Here is a 24,419-nt window from a genome sequence, read left to right on the forward strand (position 1 = left end):
CTACCAACATTATATTACATAGGAAGTATATTAGGAGAGAGCTATTACAGTTACAATCCTCATTTCTGTAACTGATTACAGGTCATAGCTGTTATTTAGAACCACCTTCTACTACCCATTCTGTATTCCCTTGGCCTTCAGCAAGCACCTCAGCAGGTTTTGGTTCTTTCCCCAATGGAGTCACCCATGCTTTCATTTCTGAAGGTTCTGGACCATTTGTCATCTTCCTTGGATTGGATTGTTTTAGTTTCCCAGTGACCTTACTAACGGTATGGTAATACCTAAAGGTGCTCTAAGGGATCTCCTGCACTCCAAGTATGTATATCTTTCCTTGTTCCAATATGGAGTAATAGTCCAATTTCCCCTTGATAGTCTGGGTCAATCATCCCTGCCAACAGTGTAACTTCCTTTTTAGCTTATTTTTTCAGAGGCATGAGGAGACGAAAATGACTAGGGGGAAGTCTTAGCTTCCAGTTAAAGCCATAGATTCCTGGCATGAGCATTTCCCACTCTGGAACTAAGACTTCTAAAAGACCAGACCATAAGTTTGTGGGGACAGGAAGAAAAAATTCTGAGAGTGAATCCTTGGGGGTAATGGTGAATGATACCATTCCCACTTTCACCCCTTGAACCCCTTGATTCCTGGACCCATGAATCTTGGCTCTTGGAGACACAGTACCATGTATTAGACAATGATTCAAAGCATATATAGCCTTTTGAAGAACCTTGCCCCAGCCCCACAAGCTATTGCATCTATCTGGTTCTGTAGCTGTCTTCAAAAGATCATTCCACCTACCAATCTAGTCTCCTCTAGATGGTAAGAAGCATGGTAAGACCAGTGAATTTCATAAATAAGAGCCCATTGCCTCACTTCATTGGCTGTAAAATGTGTTCTTTCATCAGAGGCAAGGCTGTGTGGAATTCCATGATGATAGATAAGGCATTGTGTAAGTTCATGGGTAGTGGTTTTGGGAAAAACATTACATGCGGGGGAGGCAAATCCATACGTAGAATAAGTGTCTATGCCAGTAAGGACAAAGTGTTGTCATTTCCATGACAGAAGTGTTCCAATATAATTAACCTGCTACCACATCCAGACGGATTGCCCTGGGAATGGTGCCATATTGGAGACTCAGTGTTGGTCTCTGATGCTGGAATAGGGGACATTCAGTAGGTGCTGTAGCTAGATCAGCCATGGTGAGTGGGTGTCCATGTTGTTGACCCCATGCATAACTTCCATCCCTGCCACCATAAGCCCATTGGACAATGACAGAGTGTCTAAAGAAAGAGGTTGACTGCCATCCACAGAATGGGTTAACATATACACATGATTTTTAAATTCTCTTTTGCTGAGATCACTTTTTGGTGAGTATTTACATGAGATACAAATATTTTTGAATCCCTTGCCCATACAGAGATATCTATACACATAGCTCTCCCTCAGATATCTTTTTCATCAATTTTCCTGTGATGCTACTTCTAAATTCCTGACCACCCAGCCAGACCACTGTCTAAAGCTGATGAATCAGTATACAGTAGCATGTCTGACCATTTTTCCTTCCAGGTAAAATGTACTACCAGGTACACTGCTCAAAGTTCTGCCCAATGTGAAGATTTCCCTTCACCATTGTCCTTCAGGGATGTTCTGGAAAGGGGCTATAATACTACAACTATCCACTTGCAGGTAGTACCTTCATAACATGTGGAACCATCAGTAAACCAGGCCCTAGACTTCTCTTCCTCTGATAGCTGATAATGTGGTACATATGAAGCCATAGGTGCATGCTGGGAGATAGAAGGCAATATAGCAGGAATAAGAGCCATGGACATCTGGGAAACTTCATATAACTTACTTATGCCTTTGGAACCTGCTCTGGATCCATCATGCATGTACCATTTTCACTTAATGATGGAGTGTTTCTGTGCATATCCAACTTTATGACTTGACGGAGCAGATAATACCCAGCTCATAATGGGAAACTCAGATCACATGATAACCTGGTGTTGCATGGTCAAGCATACAGTTTTCACTAAGGCCCAGTAGAGGAGAAGAGCTGTTTTTCGAAGGGAAAGTAGTTGTCGCTAGATGATGGCAGAGCCTTGCTCCAAAATCCTAAAGCCCTCCATTACAATTCACTTATTGAGGCCGGCCAGAGACTCCAAACAGCATCCTTACCTGCCACTGATATCTTAAGTACCACTGGATCTGAGAGATCAAATGGCCCCAGTCGCAGAGCAGCCTGTACAGCAGCCTCGACTTGCTGCAGAACCTTTTCTTCTGAGTCCCACTCAGAACTGCAGCTTTCCAGTTCACTCAGTAAATGAGCTGGAGTAAAACACCTAAATGAGGAATGTGTTGCCTCCAAAGTCCAAAAGGGCCTGCTAGGCATTTTGTCTCTTTTTTGGTTGTAAGAGGAGCCAGATACAACAACTTATCTTTTACCTTAGAAGGAATATCTCTACATGCCCCACACCACTGGACTCCTAGAAATTTCACTGAGGTAGAATGACCTTGAATTTTAGTTGGATTTATTTCCCATTCTCTGGTTGACAAATCCTTTACTAACAAAGGTAGAGTGGTTGCTCCCTCCTGCTCACTTCCACCAATCAACATAACATCATCAATGTAATGGACCAGTGTGATACCTTGTGGGAGAGAAAGGCAATGAAGATCTCTGCAACCTAAGTTGTGACAAAGGGCCAGAGAGTTAATATAACCCTGAGGTAGGATAGTGAAGGTGTATTGCTGGCCTTTCCAGCTGAAAGAAAATTGTTTCAGAAAGGCCTAATGGATAGGTATGGAGAAGAAGGCATTTGCCAAATCAATAGCTGCCTACCAAGTGCCAGGAGATTCGTTAATCTGCTCAAGCAAGAAAACCACATATGGTAAAGCAACTGCAATTGGAGTCACTGTTTGATTCACTTTATTGTAATCTACCGTCATTGTCCAATACCCATCAATCTTCTGCACAGGCCAAATGGGAGAATTAAATAGAAAAGTGGTGGGAATCACTACCACTTCATCCTTCAAGTCCATGGTAATGGCACTAATCTCTGAAATCCTTCCAGGGATGTGATATTGGTTTTGGTTTACTATTCTACTAGGTAAAGACAACTCTAATGGCTTCCATTTGACCTTTCCAGCCATAGTAGCTCTCACAATACCAGTTAAGGAACCAATGTGAAGATTCTACCAATTTTGCATTCTGGAACAAGGGAAATGACTACAGGTTGCACTCACTGTGAGTCAGACCTTTGCTTAAACTTCATTGTTTACCTGACATCCAGAGGCCCTAATTTTACTGGAGGGCCAGAGTGATGTTTTTGGATCCTCTGAAATCATTGTTAGTTCAGGACCAGTGTCCAGGAGTCCCTGAAATGTCTGATCATTTCCTTTCCCTGCTGTACAGTCACTCTGGTGAAACACCTTAGGTCCCCCTCAGGGAAGGATGGGAGAAAAAGTGATCATATAAATTTTTGGTGGTGCACTAGGTTCCTTCCTCAAGGGGACCTAGTTTCCCCTTCATTCAAGGGGATTTGGGTCTGTAAACTGGCTCAAATCTGGGAACTGGTCGAGGGGCTGTGATTCCCTGTTACCATGATTTGAACAGGTTTCTGTCAATTTGCCCTTAAATTTTTTGATTATATAAATCTAGTAAAAACTTTGTAGGCTTCCTCTCTCTTTCACTTTTGGGAACACTGTGGCTAATCAGCCAACACCATAGGTCTACATGTGTCAGACCATTCTGATCATTGTTTGGCTTCTGTTGTCCATTACAGTAAGTACGTGCACTTTGTTTTTGGCAATTAAGTGCTGCAACTTGACCCTACCACTGTAGAATTCAATTAAATCCAGTGCCCTAAAGTTTCCCAATTTAATAACTGTGGACCCCACTGTAAGGTTTGGCATACAGAGAAGAGCAATGGCAGGGCTCTTCCTGGATGCCCCTACTTCCCTCATGAATCTCTTTCTCAATGTATTAGTGAAGGTACATTTTCTGGATCATCCTACTGTGGTGGATTAGGTTTGACATGAGAAATCCACTCTAGCATTCCCATTTCCCCTCTGAATTCCCTAATCAACAGTAAACCCCAAAAATCCAGACTCTGTAACTCATTCACAGTGGGTTATCTTTTGATCCATATTTCTTCCAAATAGGCAAATAATTTCTTTTATTTTTTTCTTTTTTGGGGGGGGGGGTTTAGAGACAGGGCCTTGCTATACAGTTTAGGCTGGCTTTGAAATTACTATGTAGCCCAGACTGGCCTCCAACTTGTAGCAATCCTCCTGCCTTTGCTTCCTGAGTGCTGGGATTAAAGACATGCACCACCACATCTGGCTCAGCCAAATAAACTACTAAAAAATTGTTTTATCTACAACCTGAAACATTAAATTTAGAATCCATGCTTAATGGGCCCATATGACAAACTCAGCCTGATCCAAATGTATGTCTTTGCCACCATTATCCTACACCCATAAAATCCATTCCCACATGTGCTCAACAGGCTTCTGCCTATAGGAATCAGAGCTGAAGAAATTATTTGGGAGAATAGCAACCCGCCTCATGGGTCACACTATGTACCTCCTCACCCTGGCAAGCTTTCTCTGAGTTAAGCCTGGTTTATAGGCCTAGAGACAAAAGTTAATGGTGAGGGTGGGTCTTGAGGTGTGTCAGTGTTATCCTGCTTGGTCAACACAGGATTAGTTTTCTGGAGTAAATCCCTTCAGCCACACCCAGAACTATGCTGAAGCAATTTAGGTGGACATTTCTCACTCAAATTGACACAATCAGATAACTATCACAGACAAGGGTAGAGTATTTGAAAAAGAGGAAACAATGAAATGAATATTTATGGATTGTGAAGCAAGAGTCCAGAAGGACTTAGCAGCTGGTCCTGAGACAGAGGAGAGGCAGGAAAGCTCTACAAGGGCCCTGTGATCACAGGGTCTTAGGTGTCTTCGTCAAGGCTGATTAGCTATTTATGTAAGTCCTCACATTCTAAATTCCAAGGCTGCTACTTAAAGGTTCTACAGTGAAATATTTATCATGAGAATTGTGATTAGTTAAGGTTTATCATGAAATAAAATTTTTCCATTTAGTGGATAGTATTGCTGGGGTTTTTTCTTTCTTTTGTTTGGGTCTACTTTGTTTTGCTGCTTTTTTTCATAGAAGTGGAAAGGAATTAAAAAATCAGATATCTTTGAAGTAAAATATGTTGATATAGTGATGAATGTGATATCACAAATTTCAAATTGGAACCTTCTTTAGAAATCTGAAGTAATTTTCTCTCCAAAAAACTTGACATTCTAAGAATGTATTATTATATGAAAGTAGTGAAGACAAGTTGAATGATAATACTATGAAGAATAATGTATATTGCAATCATTACGTACTGCAGCTATGTATCAATAAAAATAAAAATTTAATACAAAAAGAAAAAAAGAAATAATGCTACAAGTTATTGTGCTTTTTTAAATAAAAAATTCAGGAAAGTAATAGATTTAACTCTTAAAATTATTTTTGGTTTTTGCTAGTGAGTTTGATGATAACAAGGGACTATTCCTAAGCTTTACTCTTTAGCTTATTATTTTTTAGTCAATGTTGCACTTTTACAAATCTTGGCAACCTAATTACTTATACAAAGCAGGATGACCAAGGTGCCTTGTACACACCTTTTTGTGTACCTCCCAAATGGCCTGAAAGCTTCCTAAAAATATTCTTCTAATAGAAGGCAACATGAGTTAGATAGATGCATGTCATGATCCAACTTCCCCACAATTCCACTAACTTAAGACTAATTGTCTAGTGCATCCTGTCTGGGTGGAAGGAGCAATCTCTTTCTCACTCTCACTTTTTTTTCTTTGGAGCTAGATTTGACTTAGTTTTTTGTTTGTTTGTTTTTTTCTGGGATCAGAGGGTTGGTCTCAAGAGCAGAACTGCATTACAAAGCAAAAAAGTAATTGCAGATTATAAAGTGCTTATGCTGAGTCAGTCAAAACCAAAACCATGTACTTAAATAAATATGTCAACAAACATAGGACCAGAATCCTGCTCTCATCTGAGAGCCAAACCTTTTGCAAAGGAGGGTGGAATGCAATATGCAAATGATACTAAGGAGAGAATACTTGATGCCTGATTCTCATGGAGAAGCTTCAGGAAACAGCTTGCATAAAGCCTGGTCTTGGGATCCTGACAGGATTCATCCCTGGTCTCCAGCTGTAAATGCTGAGACAAAGAAAACTATAGGTTCAATTGCTGAAGAGTCTGGAAAGAGTTATGGAGCTGGTGTCAGGGAGTAAGGAGAGTCATTTAGGGTCATGTATGGTCCCTAAAAATGCCAACCTAGGCAAATTGGGGCATATAAACTATGAGAACATAGGGTTTATTCAAGCCAAAGTGAGGATGGTCACCTGGGAATCAAATTCTCCTTAACTAGAATGAATGTTCTGAAGTGGCATCTGATGGGTCAGGTTTATAGACTTGAAAATAGAAAAAGAAAAGAGATGCAGCAAACCAGTTCTTACAATTTCATAGATCAACTAAAATAACATAGGTTGTTCATTGATTGTCAGTCACTTATGTTATACATTCCAGGTAAAAATTGTGTTAAATAGGAGCAAGTAATTTTCCAAGTAATTTGCTACTCTAATGACATCAGTACATTTACACAGAACTAAATTGATGTGGTTAAAGATTAAATTAACCAGATCACAAGACTTTGGAATCTAAAAGGCCTATATTACTATCCCCATACTTTATATCTTCCAGGCCTGATAGGAGTTTACACATCCTCTTTCTTATTATTTATGTTTCCAGGACAAAATGATCTAAAGTCTGACAATACTTCATTTCATAAAAAGAATAAGTGTTCCATTGAGTTGAATAGAGCAAGTTTGTTTTATAGATAGAAAAGGACTAAAAGAATCATTAAAAAAAGAAACCCAAAGCCAATTGATGATTTCAAAGGTACAGTATTACTTTTCATTGTAAGACATAGAGAAGTACAGAAAAATAACTGATTACTTAATATTTTTTTTGTATTAAATTCTTTTATTGGTACATTGTAGGTATACAACACAATTGCATTTCTCATTGGGAATTGTACCTTTATATAATGCATCTTGGTTCTTATTTTTTCCCCATTCCTAGCCCTCCCTTCACACCCTCCACCCTTCCCTATTTACAAAGACTTTATTTCCATTTTTTCCATTTCTCATCATTTTTCCTTTCCCTTCTTCCCTTTCCCCTGCCCCTCCCACTACCCCTACCCCTTTGGACCTTTTCTTCCTATTTTACATTATCGATTATTCATTCTAATCATTTTAGGTATACAATATAATGACATTCATCATTGGAAATTTGCACCTTTACATAGTCTCTCTTGGTTCTTATTTTTCACACTTGCCCAGCCCTCCCTTCAACCCCTCCAGCCCTCCCTATTTACAAAAATTTTGTTCCTATTTTTCCATTTTCTCATATTAAACCCATTCCCTTCTATCCTTTCCCCTAGCCCTCCCACTTCCTTCCCCTTTGCCCCTTTTCTTCCTATTTCACATTACCTATTATACATTTAGTTCTTATTTACACTTTCAGTTTCTCACACCAGAGAAACTATTCGGTATTTACACATGTGTGTCCTATTTATTTCACTTAAGAGTGTCACCTCAATGTGCATCCACTTAGCTATAAATGTCTCTAATTTCTCATTTTTTATGGCTGAGTAGTACTCCATTTTATAAAACAACCACCACATTTTCTTGATCCAGTCTCCAGTTGATGGGCATTTGGGCTGTTTCCAAGTTTTAGCTATTACAAACTGTGCTGCTATGAACATGGGTGCACATATATCACTGTGGTATGATTCTTTTAATTCTTTGGGGAAGATCCCCAGCAGTGGAATAGCGGGGTCAAATGGGATTTCCAGTCCTAGTTCTTTGAGGTATTTCCATACTGATTTCCACAGTGCTTGCACCAGTCTACACTCCCACCAGCAGTGGAGCAGGGTTCCTCTTTCCCTACAGCCCCGCCAGCATTTGTTATTGGTTGATTTCATGATAGCAGCCATTCTTTCTGGAGTGAAGTGAAATCTCAGCATTGTTTCAATTTGCATCTCTCGAATGACCAGTGATGTTGAACATTTTTTCATGTATTTATTTGCTATTTCTACTTGTTTGTGTGAGAAATGTCTGTTCATTTCAGATGCCCATTTTTGGATTGGGTCTTTAAATTTGGGAGGTCTGATCTTTTTAAGTTCTTTATAGATTCGAGATAGTAGACCTTTGTCTGAGGAAGAGCAGGTGAAGATGTTTTCCCACATTGTGGGGTGTCTCTTCACCCTGCTGGTGGTTTCTCTTGCTGTGCAGAAGCTTTTTAATAAGAAGAGATCCCATTTGTTGATTGTTTGTGCTAGTTCCTGGGCAACTGAGGTTTTGTTCATAAAATCTTTTCCTACACCGATGTCTTCAAGGGTTCTACCTAACCTCTGTTCCAACTGGTTCAGAGTTTCTATTTTAATATTTAGATCTTTAATCCATTTTGATTTTAGTTTAGTGCATGGTGAGAGATATAGGTCTAGTTTTACAATTACTTAATATTAAATGAAGTCTTTTATATGTAAGGATTAAGGCTGTAGGAGCTTAATTACCATGACATTTGAACCTGGTCTGCTTGGGAAATTTGGCTGGTTTTTCTCAAATTCTGTTTTTTGGAAGGTCATATAAATAGCCTAGTTTCAACGTGGTGATATGAAATTTTACTGTGTATAATTTTAATTTTATTTTTAACCTTTGCAGGAGATTTATGCAAAATAAAACAGCCTGTAATGTTTATTTAATAATACTGGGTATTATATAAATAATATTATTTAACCCATTAGTCTTAGAGGTAAGTAATATTACCATAGTTGTTAGAGATAAGTAATCTTATTATAGTTCCCTTCTGTTTTCAGGCAAGATTACTAGAATGTGAGAGATTGGACAACATGCCCAAGGATACACAGTTAATATATGCAACATCCAAGGTGTCAACTTAAATACCTTGACTCTAGACCCTGTGTGTTAACCATCTTGCTTCAGTACCCCTATGGGGAAGTAGCTATTCTGAGTCTCATAAAGAAGTTTATGCATTTAGAAAAATGTGGCCAGGACATACTTATAGATTGAAAATATAATTTGGTTCATGTAGAAGAACAAAATGAATCAATCTCTTTGTAGTTTGTTCAAAAATAAACCTGATGACTTAAGTCAAATATGATAGAGAAATTAAGCACCTCATAATATGGTGCTAGAGCAGCAAAGCTGTTTGCTAACTTACCAGTTACTACTGTGTCTTAGAGCAAAGTTTCTGATTTCTCTGTATATTAGCTTTCTCTTCTCTAAATAGGAATATAGAGTTTCCTGGAAGATCTCAGAATGGTGAACAACAGAGAAACAACCTCACTGAGATTTGGTGTCCAGATGTTGGAATATAACAAAATGAGCAAGACGAGAAAGAGGGAAGTGCATCCTTGGGACCTACCAAGCATCTGAAGTGAGAATTGAAACCCATAGGGAGAGTGAAGAGAAAGACGTCAATGCAGAAGAAAGTGGCAAGAAGTGCTTTCTCCTTGAGGCCTGATTCTCTGCATGGGAAGGAAAGCTCAAACTTGAAGATGCACAGTGACTACTGGTGACCCCAGAGACCTCCACAGAGTAACACACCAGTGAAATTAAGCAGTGGATCCAGTGGACTGCAGTGCCCTGTGTGTTATTTGGGTTCAGATGTCCCCCAGGAGAGGATGATTGAGTGGTTGCCCAACTGAGCTTAGAACTCAGAGCAGCTGATAATTGGTTCCATCAACCAGCTCTTACTGTCAGGGTCATGGGGAACTGAGTTCAAGTTGGCAGAAAGTCAAGTAACTGAGTTCAAGGTGGCAGGGAGCTGAGTTCAAGCTAGTGGGAGGCACATGGAGTATTGCAGGCTGAACAAATTGGGTTCCAGGCTCACAGCCTGAAACCAGCCTGAACTTCAGTGAAACTAACACTGTAAGTTTTTGGGGATTATCCACTACCCCACCATAAATCCATAACTGGCTTGCTAGGATTAATCAACATGTATCTGGGCTCAGTGTGCTCACTCAGTTTACCAGTGACAGCAAAGACATGCCTTGAAGTGTACCTTTATTTTCTACTTTTGTATCCTTAATTGTTTGTTCCTATTTTCATATGAATGTGAACATTGTTTCTAGGGTGTTTTTGTTATTATTATTCTGTTCTTATTTTTATTTCTTCCTTCTTTCTTGACTCCTATCTTCTTCACCAGTTTCACAAAACTTGGATAATCTTCCTTTATCCTTTAGCCTTGCTTCTAATCTCTTCTTTTTCTGTTTCTCTATTTTCCCCCAACACCTCCCCCCCCCCATGAGTATAAAATCACCATATTGAGGGCATATTTATTGTATACAATTTTCTGGGTTTTTTAGATTTTGTTATATAATCACAAATCTAGTTCATATGGTTAAAGGTGGCAAATTAATAGTTACCCAACTTTTTTATTTTCTAAGCTGTATTTGATGCTATTGTTATTACTAATTGTACTACTTTAGCCGAGGTGACAGAAGTGTTCTAATAAGTTATTCTTCCTAATATGCCAAGAGTAAAATTGCCTGAGGATCAGAAAAAAATAGTATAGACCATTGTCAAAGAAGTAAGGTCTAGGCCAAATAGGCAGCAACTTCTCATCCTCAATAAATTGAAGAAGTAGGATCTTGCAACAGACTCAAAACCCAAAAGCCAGCTACACCTGTATCTCTGAGAAGTAGTCATTTCCTTTAGGTTTTCAATGCTAGCAATAAAACTGTTTGCCATAAGCAATTTACAAGCATCAACCCAGGAATTAAATTAAATAAAATAAAGAAAATGAGAAGACACAGAAGCAAGATGCAACCCCCAGACTTCCAGCCTCCCAAAGGCAAACCCAGGGGGCAATGAGGTGAAACAATTGGAAAGCCAGCCACCTGGACTCTTAGAAGTTGTAACCATAGAAGTAATAAAGTAGATGGATGAGGCTCTAGAAAAAATTAAATCAGGAATATGTTTCTCAGACAACCACAGAGATGGTGACCATAATAACATAGTTGACATGATATAATGACATGGCTAGTGATTCTAGAGCAGATACAGGTAAAAAAATAATAATAGAGGGGCTTAGGAAAATGATAGAAATCATGAATGCCCAACATAGGAAAGAAATACTATATATGAATCATATTGAAAAAAATATCCAGAAGATTAAAAATTCCATTGAAAGTATATGCATCAGAGTGAGCCAATGTGTGGACAGAATATCAGATATAGAAGACAGGATTGCAGTTAGTGATCATGAAAAGAAAGATTTCTTAAAAATAGCAAGGGACCATGAGAAAAATCAATCCAACAGCTACTAGATGATGCAAAGGAGAATAACAAGATTGATAGGAGTCAATGAAAAAGCAGGAGACAGCACAAATGATATTAAAAAAAATCTGTTCACAGAAGTAATGGCAGAAAACTTCAGAAGCATGAAAAAAGAATTTGATATACAAATAAGTGAGGCATATAGAACTCCAATTTACCATGATAAAAAAAAATCTACTTCAAGGCATATAATAATCAACATTCCAGAAATTCAACACAAAAACAGAATATTAAAAGCTGTTAGAGAAAAGGAAAAGAAAATTACCTATAAAGGAAACCCATCAAAATCATAGCAGATTTCTCAACACAAACCCTCAAGTCAGAGTGTTTAGAGTAAAATATTTCAAGCCCGAGGGCCGGGGATTTAGCTTAGTGGCACTGCGTCTGCCTGGAAGTGCAAGGTCCCGAGTTCAATTCTGAGTACCAAAAAGAAAATATTTCAAGCCCTAAAAGAAAACAATGTTGAACCCAGATTACTGGACCCCCCAGAAAAAAAAATCTTTCAAAATATATGGAGAAATAAGCCACTTAAATGACAGAGAACCCCTGAATAAATTCATGACCACCAAATCAGCACTTCAAAATATTCTGAAGGGCATTCTAGAAAGAGATAACAAGGACTACAACTCCATGAACTCCAACAGACTGAATCTACCAGGCAAGGCAAGTAATTAACAAGAGAGGTGAAGAGGGAGAAAACCAACAAGAGGAAAATAAAAAGACAAGGATAAGTCAATATGGATCAATTATAACCATCAATGTAATAGTCTCAATGTAAGTAAAGTAAATAGTCTCAAGTAACCAATCAAAAGAAACAGACTGGCAGACTGGATTGAGAAGGAAGATCCAAAAACATGTTGCATACAAGAAATACATTTTTTCCCATTAAGTTTACTGGTACATTTTAGGTATACAATACAGTTACATTCATCATTGGGATCTTGTACCTTTACATGATGTATCTTGGTTCTTATTTTTTCTCCATTCCCCTACTCTCCCTTCACCCACTTCACCCTTCCCTATTTACAGACTTCGTTTCCATTTTTTTCCTTTTCTCATATTTTTTTCTTTTCCCTTCTTTCCTTTCCCCTACCCCTCCCACTAGAAATACATTTAATTAAAAAAGAAATCATGGATTGAAAGTCCAAGGATGGAAAACAATATTCCATGCAACAGAAACCTGGAAAAAAAAGAAAGGGTAGGTATTCTATTTGCAGACAAAGTGGATTTCAAGCCAAGATTGATTAAGAGAGAAAAAAGGTCACTACATTGTAAAGGGAACAATCATAAAGAGATTGTAAAGAGATAAAAATCATAAATATATATGTACCAAAGCTGGGTGTGGTGGCAGATGCCTATAATCCTGGCACTCAGGAGGCTGAGGCAGGAGGATTGCTATGAGTTTGAGGCCAGACTGAACTACATAGGGAGACCCTGCATCCAAAAAAAAAAAAAAAAAAAAAGTTACACCAAATACCCGCTCACTCAACTATATAAACAAATATTAACAGACATGAAAAATCAAATAAGCACTAATTCAATTGTAATGAAGGACCTCAAAACCCCATTGTCACAAATAGATAAATAGATCAACTAAACAAAAGAATCAATGATGAAATATGAGAACTGAACTAAACTTTTGAACAAATGGACTTAATAGATGTTTAGACAGAGTTCCACTCCACAGCACCAGAATACACATTCTTCTTAGCTACACAAGGGATGTTCTTCAAAATAGACCACATAGTAGTACATAAAACATGCTTAAGTAACTGCAGGGGAATTGAAATTATCCCATGCATATTATCAGACCATAGCGCAATGAAATTTGAAATCAATAGCATAAGAAACCACAAAACTTTATGAACACATTGAAATTAAATGACACCCTCTTGAACAACCAGTGAGTCACAGAGGAAATAAAAGAAGAAATTAGTTTTCTACAATTAAATGATGTTTTCAATACAACATACCATAACTCATGGGATGCAATGAAAGCAGTTCTATGAGGGAAATTTAGAGTAGTGAATTCCCATATCAGAAAAACAGAGCAATTTCAAATAAACAACCTAATGTTGGACATCAAAAATCTAGAAAAGGAAGAGCAAGTCAAGCCCAAGGCTTGTATGAAGGAGGAAATTATAAAGATCAGAGCATAAATTAATTCAGTTGAGACTAAGAAGACAATACAAAGAATCAATGAATTGAAGAGTCAGTTCTTTGAAAGATTAAATAAAATTGACAACCCTTTAGCCAGCCTTATCAAAAAAAGAAAAGGCTCAAATCCATGCAATTAGGAATGAAAAGGGTGAAATCACAACAGATCCTGCAGAAATTCTGATGATCATCAATACCTATTTTGAGAATCTGTATTCTAATAAGATGGAAAAACCCGAAATGGACAGATTCCTAAATACATATAAATTACCAAAGCTAAATAAAAAAGATATAAAAATTCTAAATAAACCAATATCAGTCAATGAAACTGAAAAGGTAATTAAAAACCTACCAACAAAGAAAAGTCAAGGTCCTGATGGATTCACTGCTGCATTCTACAAGAAATTTAGAGAAGAACTAATGCTGTTACTTCTCAAACTCTTCAATGAAATTTAAAGAGAAGCAATACTTCCAAATTCATTCCTAGAAGCAAGTATTACCCTGATTCCAAAAACCAGAGAAGGATGCAACCAAAAAAGAGAACTACAGGGAAATCTCTCTAATGAACATATACATAAAATCCTCAATATGATACTGTCAAACAGAATGCAGCAAATCATCAAGAAGATTATATATACACCATGACCAAGTAGGATTCATCCCAGGGATGCAAGAATAGTTCAACATATACAAATCAATAAATGTAATACATCATATTAACAGATTTAATGACATAAATCATATGATCATCTCAATAGATTACCATTTTACATTTGTTTTTCATGAATATGTACGATTTTTAAATCAGAGTTAAATATAATTTAATTAAAATTATTACCACCAGGCATGGTAAAGCAAATGCATAATTCCAGCACTTTAGGAGGCTGAGGTAGAAATAAGGCAGGAAGACCTTGTCTTAAAACAAAACACACATTTTATGGAAAGGATTGGGCACATAGCTCAGTGAGGTTGGCTCAATCAAACCTAGGCTCAATCCCCAGTGGTGAAAAAAAGTTACTGGCTATAGAATCATGTCCTGTAACAGGCATTCATGTTTTTGGTATGATAGCCACTTTCAGGAAGTGCTGCCAAAATGGCTATTTCTATCTTTTGATACTAGTTAAGAGAAATGATCAAATGAGACAAAATTGAATAGAAGGCATAAAACCCTACATGAAGTTATGTTCACAGCAGTGGGTTATTACTATTTCTTTCAGAAGCACCCACTATAAATTCTACCACAGTGCATACCTTAGGTACTCTGTACATACTTTTGTTTTGGACACGTAAGTTGTGAAATTTTCCTTCTCTATTTTTTTCACAAAATAAGAAAAGAAAACTAAAAATAAATGCAAGATAATATTTACAAAAATCTATTCTAATAAACACTATATCTACTGCCACCTGGTGTTCAAAAGGAGTAGAATATTTTACAGAGTCCTGCAAGAAGTTTTCAAGAGTTACATCATAATCAAGGATGAAAGTATCGAGCTATGTTGCCTAAAGTTCCACTTACAGATGAGATGAAGTAAAGTATTTCTGACAGTTTGTAAGAATAATTTTCAAGAAGTTAATTTTGGACACTAGATTTCACAGGTCTCATTTAGATTTTTTTCCTTCCTTCCTTTCTCTTTTTTTCTTTCAGAGATGTTTTCAATTATATATAGCAGTTTTATACAAAGTTTTCTTTGATGACTGTTGAACTTATCCATATATTTTCTTTTGACTTGTGATGTAGGGCATATCTGATACAGAAAAGTCTTCTCTGAATCAAACAATTTTGGGTTATATTCCCTTCTAATTTAAAAAAAAAAAAAAGAAACAAAAAGAAAGGAAACATAGGGCCGGGGATTTAGCTCAGTGGTTTTGCTCCCTGCTGCACGAGCACAAGGACCCAAGTTTGATCCCCGGTACTAAAAAAAAAAAAAAAAAAAAAAAAAAGAAAGGAAACATGATATCTCAGAGATTCCTATGAATTTGAAAGAAATCAGAGGAAAGAGGAATAGTAGAAATGGTTGTAGACACTGAGATATATTTAAAAAAATTTTATTCAGGACACCTGAATGTAATTACATTTTTATGATGTATAGGTAGGATATCAGGATATCTCAAATTTATTTGGGTTTATAGAGATATTTTTACTTCTTCTATTACAATAAAATAGATTGGAGGAAATTCAGGACGAGGTTTGTTAGGTGGAATCACTGGCTAGACAGGTACTTAAGGACTAGAACAAGGTAGATGCTCATGGAATAGAAGCACTATTTGAGCAGAATTTGGGAGGAGGATAATGATAAGATTTGTGGGGGAGTTACTCTCTTCAGAAGAAGTGCGCTTCACTCTCCAGGAAAGTCTGTTTAATGCCAGGGCCTCAGCTTTCTTCTGAATCAGTCTTAAAAGAAAATCACTCCTGTGTGTGGCAAGACTTCAATTTCTCTTCATGTTTCAAACAGATATCAAGCATAAATTCTAGCACTAATGTATTCTGTCACTTTTTCCACCTTTACTAGTTTCTATTCTTGAAGGTGAAGAGGTAAGATAGAGAAAAACAGGGTAAGTAAAGGCAAATGGGGGCAGGGACATCAGAGAACAGTCTTTGCCTATTTTGATGAAAACAGACATTGATGAAAGTGTTACTACAGAACTTTGTACTTTTGCTCCCAGCTCAAATTAGATGTGTTTTGTTTGCAAAAGAAATAATAAAAGAAATTCCAAGATGTGTTGGCAAAAATAAAATTAGTATATGGCAGATTTCGGAGATTCAATGGACCCGTAAAAGTAAGGGTTATTTGTTTTTATCAAAGCAATGGAGAAAGAAAAGAAACATAGAACAAAATTTCTTTTCCTCCATCTCTCCCTCTCACCTTTTCTCTTCCTCCCCCCCCTTCCTTCCTTCCTTCCCTCCTTCCTACCTACCTCCCTTTCTTCTTTTCTCCCTCCCTCTCTTCCTTATTTCCTGCCTTTCTTCCTCATTCCCTCCAGTCTTTCTCTTTTCCTTCCTTCTTGTCTTCTTTCTTTCCTTTTTTGGAATACTTACAGAAAAGTCCCTAACATGGATTTTTTTCTATCACTATTCTTAGTCTCTTAGCTATAGAAACAATCTCCAGTCTGACTATTCGCCTTTACCATTACCAGGCTCAACCAGTTCCTCACACACTTCTATTTAAGGAGTAGCCTTCAATATAAGTTCAAATTCTTTGACATGTGCATTGTGATCTCTACCATCAAGGCCTTTACTCTTGCGCTTTCTGCTGTTGGAGGACTCTCCCCTAGCACCTATTCTTAAAGTGACTTTGTCATCCTTCAGAACTTCAATTTTTACATACTCTAAACCCCACTCAGCCTACAAAGTATTGGTTAGATTCCCATCCTCTGTCCTTCCATTATGCCCTGAACTTCCTCTTATCAAAGCTTGCATCACATTTTATTGTAATTGCTTGTTTGAGAGCCAGGAAAGCTTCCCCGAAAAAGGGATGCTTGAGCTGGCTCAGGGAGGTTGTTCAGGAATCAGTCAGGTGGATGATACTGGAGGAAGAAGAGGTGCCAAGCAGAGGGGATATTTTGTGCAAAGACAGTCCCTTTGTATTACGTCTGAGCACTTCTTCAGTTCTGGTAAGGATGAAGGTTTAGGACATACTTGGGAGAATGAGGGAAGTTAAGCCCAGAGGGAAGGACACGTGTGCTCATGAAGATCTTGAATACTTTTGGATGACCTGTCCTTAATCAGGAAGAGAAGCCATGTAAAATGAAACTCTAAGTTGTCACCATTATGTCTGATTTTTAAAAGCATCAAGCCTATTATGAAGGGAAATACTTATTAATGCTGTAACACTGGGAAGGATGATTTGAGCAATAGTACAGTGGAGAAAAATCTAAAAAATCTAATGAAGTAAAAACAGCAGTATCATAAGAATTGATTAGTTTAATTTGCTTAAGTAGAATTGAGAGGAATTAGGTACTTTTTGGATTCAGACAGGAGAGTAGACAAAAGTATCTAAAACAAATCATATGTTTATTTTCTTTGGTTATGGTAGGTGCAGATGAAGTTTCCATTGTCAAACATCTCTTTATTCCCCCAACCTCCATAAAGAGTGATGTAATAAAAACAGATTTAATGAGGAAAGGTGATGGTAAAGGTTTATACATATTGAGTTTGAGATGCCATGGGACAACCAAGCGGGCAGTAGGAAGTTGAACATGTACAAAACGTTGTCATTTTAAAAAATTACCCAAAATGATATTTAAAACCTTATTAAACATTAAAGATGTAACTTTAACATCAAAAGAATATATACAAAAAATTTTCAAAATAAAGTAACATCTTTAACAGGAAAATAACTTTTGTTAATGTTTCTTCTTCCTTTCTTTCTCATTAATGTTTATTTTCAAAATTAAAAAGTTACAACAAGCTGAGAATTTTGGCACATGCCTGTAATCCCAGCATTCTAGTAGGCTGCAGTAGAAGGATCAGAAGTTGATGTCCAGCCTGAGAAATTTAGCAACTTAGCAAGACTGTTCCAAAATAATGACTAAAAGGGACTAGGGGCACAGTTCAGAGGGCAGGCCCTAAGTTCAATCCCCAGTACCACAAAAGGAAGTTGCAGCAATTTTATTTTGCATCATATCACATAATTCTTTTCTTACTTAATACACAGAGAAGATAAAAAGTATCCAGAGAAACAGTGTATCTTATTTAATAACATATTCAAGAGACTGTTGTGGTGTTGCTCATTCTCCTTCAAGAACAACAAAGTCATTCCTTACGTTAGGGGCAGTAGGAGCTATTGATGGCTCCTAACTGTGCTCCTATTTGAGACCTGCATGAAGTAGCAGCCTCATGCAAGTTTTGCAAGTTTTGCAAGTTCTGCCTCTCCAGAGGCAGATCATATGTGCTGACAGGTTAATATAGGAGTCGCAATGTCCCACTCCTTTGCCTGGATACAGGTTGCACGTTCCTATGAGTCTATTCAGAATGCTGTTGCAAATTCACTGCAGCTCAACCTCTTGATTTCTCTCAGTTATTTTTCCAGTAAACTTCCATACACATCTTTCTCTCTGACTTCACTGTATCAGAAGCAAGTCTATGTTGCACAGTAATATGGAGAAAAATGGAGTCACCTGACCTATGTTGTATTATTTGGGAAAACTGTAGTACTTTTAGGAAAATAGTATCTAGCTTCTAGTACTTGCCAATATTCCTGATTTTTCAATGAAAGGATGAAAATAAAATGATCAGAGTCCAGAGAATGGATTGAGTAACAGATGGAATGGTAAGAGCTGTGGGAAGGAGGCTGACGATTACTCCAAGCCACCCAGATGGCTGTTTATAATGAGGTTACAGACTACAGATACTGATTACTACTGCAGAGAAGTCAGAAGTTGAGGACACTGGAAAACTCCTCATTGACTGGTTTCAGTCATGGGTCAGCATTGACAATCGCTTATCTAGATATCTTACTACTTTCTGTATGTGATTGAAGCATGTAGTATGGGCTGGGGGCATAGCTCAATGTTAAAGAGCTTTCCAAACATGTGTAAGACCCTGGGTTCCATCCATAGCACCGAAAAAACAAAACAAAACAAAAAAAGAAAAATGTAGTATACCCCAATTTAAACTAGACCATCAGAGACATGTAATTTAGAACAAATTAACAAAATTTTTCTAACTGATATCTTGGGCCTTTGGCTCACATTAAGGAATGTTATCATAGCCATCATCCTCAAGGGACCTGAAGTAAAAAGAGGCTGGAGATAGAAGGCTGAAATTGTGAACACTGGATCACTGTGGTTTCTAAGATCTACCTTACAGGATTTTGGAAGTCTCCCATGGTAGACATATTTGCAAAATAATTTGCATCATCAAATTGAGTTGCCAAGGACATCACAGTTCTCAAGAAGCAAAAATATAATGACTCAATTTTGACTATTTTCTTTAACCTTTTTCCTTCAATCACTTTGTTTCCTATCCTCTTTTCCAGTGAATTCACTTTGTAATATAACCGGCAGTGAACTGCAAAACAATGCAATTTTATATTGTTTATTCTCTGCACTTAAGTTGGAAATTCATTTGTCTAAGCAAAACTAAATAAACATGTTTAAGGCCAGTATTAGGGAATATTTTTCCATTTTTAAAAAGAATGCAAAATAAACAATTCTATTAAAGCATATACATACTGTATCACGCAAATGTGGTTTCAGAACAGATAAAGTTTTTTGTTCTGTGATCTTAATAATTATTTAAATACTCTGGGTTTTTTCTAGTATCAATTGACAATGCCACTACAACATACCAGAAATTATGGGACAAAATGAAAGCAGTCTTAAGAAAGTTTATAGCTATGAATGTGAACAGCAGAAAAAACAGAGCAAGCTCAAATAAATAACCTAATAATGTACCTCAAGTTCATTGAAAAATAAGAACAATTCAAGTCCAAAGAAAGTGGAAGAAAGGAAATTATAAAGACTAGAGTGGAAAATAATGAAATTCAGAATAAAACAACAATACAAATAACCAATGAATGGGAGACATAGTTCTTCAAAGAAATAAACAAAATAAATGAGCCCTTAGCCAATTCTACCAAAAGATGAAAAGACCCATATCGATGGAATTAGAAACACAAATGTGAAATCACAATTGATGCTGGTGAAATCCAGAAGACTATTAGCAACTACTTTGAAAGTGTCTGGTCCAATTCATTGGATAATCTAGAGCAAATGGATAAATTCCTAGATGCATATGAATTGGCAATCCTGGACCAAGAGGATATAAGAACCTTAAATAATCCAGTAACAGACAATTATATTGAGGTAGTTACATGGAATAGGCTGAAAAACTAGTTCTATAAATAGTTCATATAGAGCTAAGTTGGAAGAAAATTTCAGTGTGTTATGATATTAAAAGAGAAGAAGAGCCTGGGAGTTGAGAGTTCGCTCCCAACAGAAATAGTCGTTGAAAAGATTTACCAAGAGACAAGGTGGGGGCAGCCTTATAGTCATAGAACATTGAATAGATAAAAGCCTTTGAAATTAAAAAGAAGTACTTTAGCTCAGTCAAAAGAGGACTGTTTTTTTTTCTCTGTGACTATTACTCTCTTTTCCTCTCTCTTTCTCCTTTCCAAATTGATTGTTGGGTTCGTTCCCACCCATCCAACAGAAGTGGTACTCCATTGTGTCAAAGCACAGAAACAGAGTTGTAGACTACATTCAAACTCAGTCTACCACCTGTCATTTGTAGAGAAATTACTTATTTAAAATAAATCTGAGTATCTCTTTTTTCAAATAGGAATATAAAAGTGCATAACTCCTACATTACAATGAAGATTTTTTTTTGCAATGAGAACTTAATGTGATCATATTCCAATGACTGGCATGTCACAAAAAATAAAAAATATAGCTATCTATTTTTCTACTTATTTATGTATTTTACACTGAGCATTAGCCATAGAAAGGATGGCCTTTTCAAAATTAGTGTTGTATAAAATGGAGAAGAATAAGAATTGGATCTTTACCTCACACTATATAAAAAATCTACTAAAAACAGATAAAAGACTGAAAAGTAGCACCTGAAACTATATGTATATATGATATGCATTGTATATGTAAAGTATAGAAAATATATATCTCTATATATCACACATAAATTTGACAGATAGAAAATGGATTATTAATATGACTTTAAAAAGATGGAAATTTCATCATTTTCCACAACTTTGATTAACCTAGTCAATTATAAATCATAAATTCAATAAACCAGACATAGAAAGACAAATACTACATGATATCATGAATATGTGAATTGAAAAGAGTTGAACTCTTCAAAGAAGAAAATAGAATAGTGATTGCCAAGAGCTAGGACATGGGAAATGGAGGATTGTTGTTTACAGGGTCAAAGTTTCAGATAAAGGGTGAATTTGTTCTGGAGATCTAATGTACAGTATAGTGACTATAGTTAATAATGCCATATCGTATACCTGAAATTTCCTAAATGAGTAGATCTAAATAGTTATTGCACAAAAATATAACTATGTGAGATGATGGTTATATTAATTTGCCTGGTTGTGGCATATTTCACAACTCATGTGTCTGTCATATATCATGTAATATACTTTAAATATGTACAACTTGGGGTTACGGTTCTCACTCAGTGATAGAGTGCTTGTCTAGAATGTGTAAGACCCTAAGATAACCTTCAGTTCTGAAAAATTATGTGTGTATATATAATTTTATATGTCAATTTTACAAAAACATTTACAGAAGTATTAAAGAAATATTAGTAACAGATTGTTAGAGGCATAGAAGAAGAATTTTGTGTGAGAAATAAAATACTGCCATTCAGAATTTGGAGAGGCATCCAGTACAACACAACACATTACAGCATTATCTTGAAACTTAGAAGAACCATCATCAAATGCTCTGCTTGATGGTTCTCTATTGGAAATTGTCTGACTTTTTCTTGTGTGTTCACTGAGTTAATGTAACTTGAGGAGAAAGAACACTCAATTAATGTATCTTTTTAATCAGATCATGTTAACAAACTTTTTGGCTGTTGACCTTGATCACTTGGTTGAGGTTGTATTTGCTGTGTTTCTCCATTATAAAGTACTTTCCCCCTTTCTGTGCTGTGTGAAAAACTGTATTAAATAATTAAATTCCATTTGTATTTATTATAAATGCATTTTGTTTGTCCTACTTTTTATGTTCATCTTTTTCTTCCATTGTTGCTTTCTATTTGACTAGCATGTTTTCTTTGTTTCCTTTTAATAATTCTTAAATGTGTATTGAATATTCATATCTATGAAAAACTTCCTAAGAAAATAAGTTTATTTGTTTAATCTAATTAGTTTCTAAAAATATACATGTGGTACAGAGATTATCATAATTAATGGTTTAGTGTCAATTCTTCTGGAATTTTTCTAATATGCATGTGTTTGTATAATTTGTCATAACTTATACATTTTCAAATTAACCTTTTCAAGATCTAATTTATATCAAATATAACTCCTTATTTTATATATCTAGATCAATGAGTTTGACAAACATATACAGTTATGCAACTTCTACTGCCAAGATTTAATAATTCCAACACATAAAGGATTCCCTTTGGTGTCTTCACACACTGCAGCCTCGGGAAACCACTCCTCCCTCCACTTTCTATCAGTGTACTTTCCTCTTTTAAAATTTTTGTCCAATGTAACAACAGAATATGTAGTCTTTTGTGTAGGCTTTGATGCAGTTAGTACAACAATTTAGATTCTTTTTTTTTTTTTCTTTTTTTTGGTACCAGGGATTGAACTCAGGTGCTTGAGCTTGCACAGCAGGTGAAGAAACCACTGAGCTAAATCCCTGGCCCCATTTTTAAATATTAGTAACTTACTCCCTTTTGCCTAGTAGTATTTTATCATATAACTAGATCAAAATTTATTCTTTTTCATTCATTGAAGTACAATTATATCATTCTAGATTAGAACTATTTGACAAATATTTTTAATGTAATGAATTCATAGTTATCAATTTCTCTTTAATAATTTTTTCTTTTTTTATGTGAAGATTCTTTCTTTTGTACACTTATGAATTGTAACATTATAATTTATACATGTGAATTTGCATAGGTTGCTATTCAACAAAAAGAGTGGCTAAAAAACGTGCAAATTTACACTTATCCCAATTTTCCAAGTCATCCAAAAATTCCAACTCTGGATGAAAGAATAGGATAACTCCATTCAGGATGTCATGTACCAGGTTTACATAGGCTTCGAACTCCTGGGACTTGCTGTCTTGAGGAGACTTTGGTTCTGCTTGAGGTTTATGTTCATAGAGTAACAGTGACACAAAGTCCATGGAACTGAGTAGTTGGAGACATTCCCGCAGCTCCTGCAGCATGATTCGGAAAAAAGGGAATGCCTGCCCTCTGGACTTCTCCTGCTTTTTCAATCTCTAAGATAATGTTTTTCTTCATCTCTCCAGAGAATTCACCTAGTATTTCAGAGCAGGCTGCATGGATCATCTTCATCATTTTCTGCAGATCTTTATATTCTTGGTATAACAACATTCTGGTGTGGCCAATGTTAACATCGAGGAGTCCCAGAGCCTCTCCTGTTCTCTCACGAAGCGGAATTACTATGTGGGTTTCCCCACAAACAGAGGCCAAAACAACTTCTGAACTGTCTATACACTTAAAAAGGAAATCTCTGAAACCAAACCCAAATAAGCACAAGGACATTAAACATCATCCTGTTCACAGTGCTCCACCCAAACACACAGAATTACTCTCTCTTGCGTCCACCTCACTCCCACCACCCCTTTAATCTTTGTTTCCATTTCACTTGCTTAGAAGGCCATACCCCTTGATTTAATATGGCTCTGCCCTTCAGCTCAACTCAGCTGGATATTTCTCTGCTCAAACATCCCTTCAGCAGAGAAGCCTTCCTTACCGCCTGGTCTAAAGTAGAAGCGTCCAAGTCAACCTGCATTTCCATGTCCTGTTTCATTGTCTTCAGCATATAGATACTTATATAGAAGTGTTTGGTTTTTTCTTTACTTATTGCCCAAATAATATTTGTCAGTTGAATAACAGAAGGAGTAAGGAGTGTGTTAGGTCAGGTTTCCTAGAAGCAGATCCTGACAAGGATGCTTATGCAAGTAATAGAATGAGGGTGTGTTCTCTGGAGAAATCTGAGAGGGACCAAGGGAAGCAGGATAGAGAAAGGGGAGAAGCTAAGTAGGAATGTAATTTCAGGTGAAGTTTAGCCTCAGCCTGAACCTAAAGGGGAGATCTGCCAGGCCCATTGTACTGCTATAAGGCAGGGGAGGGGTCTTTTGCACCCTTGTA

The 24,419-nt window shown here is 36.6% G+C and overlaps 1 pseudogene; it reads right to left on the reverse strand.

The window, feature by feature from the left end:
* Positions 1-50: 50 nt before the first annotated feature.
* LOC101707404 (uncharacterized) lies at positions 51-23,470 on the reverse strand (annotated as a pseudogene).
* Between the last annotated feature and the right edge of the window lie 949 nt (positions 23,471-24,419).

Source organism: Heterocephalus glaber, unplaced genomic scaffold, assembly GCF_053883595.1.
Source record: "Heterocephalus glaber isolate CG9 unplaced genomic scaffold, H.glaber_assembly_v1.0 deba00000347, whole genome shotgun sequence".
Classification (NCBI taxonomy): domain Eukaryota; kingdom Metazoa; phylum Chordata; class Mammalia; order Rodentia; family Bathyergidae; genus Heterocephalus; species Heterocephalus glaber.